Source organism: Oncorhynchus mykiss, chromosome 4 (genome assembly GCF_013265735.2).
Source record: "Oncorhynchus mykiss isolate Arlee chromosome 4, USDA_OmykA_1.1, whole genome shotgun sequence".
Taxonomy (NCBI): domain Eukaryota; kingdom Metazoa; phylum Chordata; class Actinopteri; order Salmoniformes; family Salmonidae; genus Oncorhynchus; species Oncorhynchus mykiss.
In genome coordinates, this window is record NC_048568.1 from 15719973 (window position 1) to 15725972 (window position 6000).

Sequence of the window (6000 nt, forward strand, 5' to 3'; positions counted from 1 at the left end):
ACTTTGAGCGTGTAGAATGCAGTTGTTTTCTTGGGGTGAAAGTAAAACTCTTACAAGTTGCTTTAAAATGTCTGGGTGCATCAAGGTTAAGTCCACAGTTTTTGTCCACTCATAAAACAACGTTGTCAGTTAGTAAATCAAATCAAATGCATTTATGTAGCCCTTCTTACATCAGCTGATATATCAAAGTGCTGTAACCCAGAAACCCAGCCTAAACCAATAGTAGTACATGTGCTGCTCACCACCAAAAAGCCTATCCTCATGTGCCCTCACTGTTCTCCAGACACCCTACATTGAAACAAAAGTGTTTTCTTCCCAGGGCTCTTGTCCTCAAATGCAATTACACATTTGCATAAAGCTGTGGCAAGGTGCCGGTCATTTCATTGAATGGATAATTTGTATAATTCTAAGAGTCAAGTGTGACGGTGAGAACTGAGAAAAGAGAAGGAAGCAGTACCACTGGGGGCATTTCTTAAATTTGCCAAATTATGTATTGCCTGTTGAATTTATCATTGTTCCACGTACTCAAACATCTACATAAAATGATATCAGCTAATCATATCAAACTATCCCCTAAATATTTGTACATGCATCAGGTTCAGTTACTTACTGTACACCAATGACCTTCCTTCACAGCTGGTAAAGGCAATCTGATCCTGAGACCATTATTTTTAACCTGAGACCTTAGCAAACAGTATTTGGTATTTCGATACAGCACTAGTGTACCAATACATGTGCAGCATGTGGTTGCTGCATCCTTCCTGGTCACCGTGTTTAGCTCAGTCATAACTGTGTGTCCATCCACTCCCATATGTCTCTCTGTCCTATTATAACCATAAGGCCCAGCACTTAAGACTTACTCACAATATTAAATCACATCAAAAACCACCATTAAAACCATAAATACCAGTAGCTTCCCCCATTTATTTCCCCTTGCGTGGCTTATTTCCGATGAGACGTGAATGCAGCCTACTGTGGTTGATACAATTGCTGTCCCTTTAAAGTCAACCCACCTATTAGGGAATTAGGAGTATTTATCAAGCCTCTGAGATCAATATCTAAAGGTTGGAATCATTCGTCATGACATGTCCTTTGGAAATGATTTGGATCACAGTAAAAGACTGGACTTTGACGGTGTCCTCCAAAAAGCTGTCGCTAATTTAACTAAATTAAAAAAATATCTACATTGAGAGGACTAAAAACACAGTGTCCTTTAATTGAAATGCACTCTTCATCCTGCCATCGGGCATTCATCGTAAAGTGGATGATAGAACGGCAACTAGTCCTCTTCGTTTGTCCCCTCTCGAAGGTCGAAGCCCCACTTGTAAAACGTACACCAGAAACGTGTTGGGGTTTTTGATAACATACGGTCTCAACACAAAACACACACTAAGAGAGACACACATGTGAAAGCACACCCTAACACACACACACACACCCTTTCTGCCATGAGTCTGTTATTCAACTCAAAAGGGGCGGATGTGAGATGAGGCAATCTATAAAATGTCACGCGACATTTTAGACAAAAAAAAAAAAAAAAAAGAAACAGCTATGAAACTACATTTGGTACAGTATCATGCCTACAGCACTACCACAGAATAAAATACAGTCCACATGCACAAAACAGGCAACACAGTGCAAGCCAAGGATGAGAACTATAAAGAACTGTACCTCCTTAAAGCACAATAGCTCTGAACTGTGCAATACTTTCTTGTACTTGAACATAATGGTAATATTAAGTATCCCTCTGCTGTTCCTCACAGTAATGAAGACATTCCAAAACATATTTGAGAAGAAACAGAACAGGACTGTACCGTCCATTAAATATAGCACATATGAGCACACACATCCAAAGTTAAACAACATGAATAGAAGTTTCATTTAGTTATTTTTAATATGAGGAACGGCGTGGCCTGGATAAATATTTATTTTGTAACACTACTTGAACGAATAGTGAAATATATCCTTTTTAGGCCACACTGCTCAGCCCCAGCCATCCTCTCCCTTGCTGGCTGGGTTGAACACTGGTTATAGAGAGCGAGAGTGTGATAAAAAAATGTCTGTCAGGCCACATATAGGCTGCTCATCGAGGAGACTGGGGCACAAAGTAACACTTTCAGTCTTTTGCTGATTTATGAAAAGATGATTTGAGTTAGATTAATAATATACATATCTCAGCTACCATTACACATCAACTACATTTCTAGGACATACCAGTAGTTAACAACTCAACCGAAAGTGGCGTAAGTTATGAGTCTTGGGCTCCAGAGTGGCGCAACGGTCTAAGGCACTGCATCTCAGTCACTACCATCCCCGGTTCGAATCCAGGCTGTATCACATCCGGCCATGATTGGGAGTCCCTTAGAGGGGCGCACAATTGGCACAGCGTCGACCGGGTTTGGCCGGAGTAGGCCGTCATTGTAAATAAGAATTTGTTCTTAACTGACTTGCCCATAGTTAAAGGTTAAATAAAATTATAATAAAATAAAAGTCAAAACATTACAAATAATGTTACAATAAATTAGGTGGGGTTAATTAGGTGGGGTTAGTTGTAACAGGCTGCGGGGTTAAATGTTACACGGTCTTCAAATGGTAAAAAAACACACAAAAAAAATAGATTTGAAACTGATATTTGGAAGAAAACACACAAAATATATTTGTATTGCCAAATTAGCCACAATTAAAGATAGGAAAATTAAACTAAGATATTATATAGTTAAGACTATATAGTTAAGTACTGGCAAACCTGATGTAAAGAAGGGACATTTTATACCATTATGTAAATGTGTCTAAATACCATAGAATTTTAGGTCTTGAGAAAATACAACAATAATTATTATCATTGTCAACCATACCAATCAAAAGACCTCTTCTTACTGATAAAAAGGGACATACTATATTATGATTAGATACAGAGGGACTGTTCCACAGGTCAATAATCACAAAAGAGAATTTGGCCTAGAAAAAAACCTGTCAATAAAAAAAAAGTATTTATCGATTCAAGAAAAACTTCATAGGCTTGTAGATACACTTACCAAGCATAGGCACATTGAATAACAACTTTCTAAGTGGTTTCTAATTTGAACGATTTAGTTGTCACTTTGTGCCCTTCTCTCCCATATGCCAAATCACAGACGACAAGCTAAACATGGGGAGGCTGGTAGACTTGCCTTATCAACCAACTGTCACGCCCTGACCTTAGAGATCCTTATTTATTCTCTATGTTTGGTTAGGTCAGGGTGTGACTCGGGTGGGAATATCTATTTTTTCTATTTCTTTGTTGGTTTTGCCGAGTGTGGTTCCCAATCAGAGGCAGCTGTCTATCGTTGTCTCTGATTGGGGATCATATATAAGTTGTGATGTTCCGTTTGGGTTTTGTGGGGTTTTATTTTCCACGCTGCGCTTTGGTTCACTCTTCCTTCCACCATCGAAAGCCGTTACACCAACCCTCTGGCTGGGGCGTAATAAGGTTACAATAAGATGATAGGAAATTAGAAAAAAAAAAAAAAACATTACACCTATCAAACAGGAAATATGGACTAGGGAGAGTAACCTAGCGGTGATGCTGTTGTTGCCGTTACATTCAGATGACGGACTACATTTGACATTGTGAATAATAAACCAAGGCTTCCCAGAATGCAGAGAGACACTCGTCCTCTAACTCATTATAACACGTAAGGAACTAGTAATAGACAAGTAATAAAACAGCAGCAACTGATTCCACAGAAGCGCTAGACCTACAGAAAGAGCTGTGGATTTTCACCACAGTAAAGCCAGGCCATGTGTCTGAAAAGGGGAAGGACTGTTGTGAGAAAATAATGCACTGATTTCCTTGTGAGAGCTGGAGAGACTATATCCCCATGGCAACCTGCGCCTCAACATTTTCCTTGTCGTCTCTGGTAGCACAATTCTCAACCATGTTTGATATCATCTCTAAGGTGGTTATTATTACGGTCTTTGAGACATTTTCTATCTCCTCAAAGATGGTTACATGATATTCAGGTACAGTTAGTAAAAACGGTGGTACCTTATTCATGGTCTATACAGTGTGTTGGGTAATGGAGAGTACTGAGTGTGCTGTGATCTAGGAACAGGCAGGTGTGAGCAGTGGAGCAGGGTACAGAACAGCTCTAACAGACATCCTGACAGCCCGACCTTTCATATACGTAAACAATGTAAAACTAAAGTGAGGGGCAATACTTAGATAATGGACGCTACAAAGTATCACAAGGTTACATACAGATGTAGGATTTTAATCTGAGCCAGTTTGCTACTACAGCAGGAAAGAAAATGTGCAGAAAACCTACATTTTCTGCAGAAAACCTGCAGAATCAAGAATTGTGAATTATTACGTTTATGGATATTTTTGTGGGAGTTGATACATTTTTCGTGAGGGAAAAATCAAGCTGAAATTTCAAAGCGGAAATTAAAAACTTCAGAATCTTTTTTTAAACCTCAAAAGTTCTCCTGCAACAGGGTGATCAAATTAAGATCCTACATCTATATAGGGCTTCTCTACGGTGATAGTATGGAATGGAATTATTGTTTTATTGAATATGGTGAAGCTGTTTCCCAACCAGCCATCTTTCTCTGATGAGATTCACCACATGAGAATTCCCCAGCGATTATTCTAGTTGCAATCTTCAACTCCTCCAGTGGAAGACAGATGTTATATCTGCTTTCAGTTTCAACACATTTCAACAACTGTCACATTAAAAGCTTCACGGCTCAGCTATGTGTAATAATGCAATATTTTTCAGCTAACCTTTCTGGCAAATTCATTTCTGTTCATTACAAGTTTCTCTGTTGGAAATGTTTGCAAAAAAATAATAAAAAATGACCTTCCCATCACAATGTCAGGATAACGCAATTGGAGGATTCTTTGCCCAGATGGTGTTTTTAGTATCCATCTTCATTCTGCTTTCACCATGTACTGTAGCCCACGCCACTTGAGCAAGAGGCAGAGCAGATTTAATCAAATTGCATTTAAAAAAAAAAATGGGAATAAGAATTTAATGAGAAAAACAGGCACAGTTACAATACCAATGAGATTCATTATCAACCATTCATGGTATCTGAACTCATCTTAGGTTTGGCCACAAATAATGGATATTGATTTATTACTAAATCTGATAACAGGTGATATTGTAAAGTTCTGCAGTCACCGTATGGTTTAATGCTTAAGCAAATCAACTTGACTAACACGTTTGGAGATGTGCATATCTGCCTAATGGTGAATCACAACATTGATCTGTACAGTACATGCTGCAGCTGAATATCACCGGTTTGATGTGATATTCTAAGATGTCAAATTCATAATAGAGAATAGAATGGTTTTAACATACAGCCCCATGCAACAGTGTGATAACAGGAAACACCACTACACAATCAAACATTAACGGCAGAAACGCCCAATGGATCTCTGAGTGGGTAACATTGGATTCCCTCAGAAACTGAATGGCTGCCCACTGTGGGGGTTCCCCTTCGTAGTTCCTAAACCTGATGTACCTATGGAGGATTGATCCTCACTGGACACCTAACGTCAGAGCCAAAGCCCAAGCCCCTCTGCTGCCCGATTCATCCTCAGTCTCCATAGACAGTATCAGCCCCTCCATCACACACACAAATGGTAGATTAATTGGCAATTAATCTGGCCTATTTTTTAAATGTTTATCTCCCCATTTCATAAAATAAGAGAGTGACAGATTTTGCTTCAAGCATTTTTATGAATGTAAGCATATTACAGACCGCAGGCAGGAAAGCAGTGGAAATGAGCTAAACTGATATTCCCCCCTCCTGCTCCTCACCAGTTGAATGTCCTAAACCTGTTCATCATAAAATAAAGAAGTGATTGAAACCAGGTGTCTGGCACCAGTGACATCTTATTCGGTCCGAAGTTCAAGGCTTTGCTATAATGTCCGAACGGTTCAACCGATATGGATGAAAATACCCTCAAATTAAAGCTGACAGTCTGCCCTTTAACCCCATAAGAATTGTACC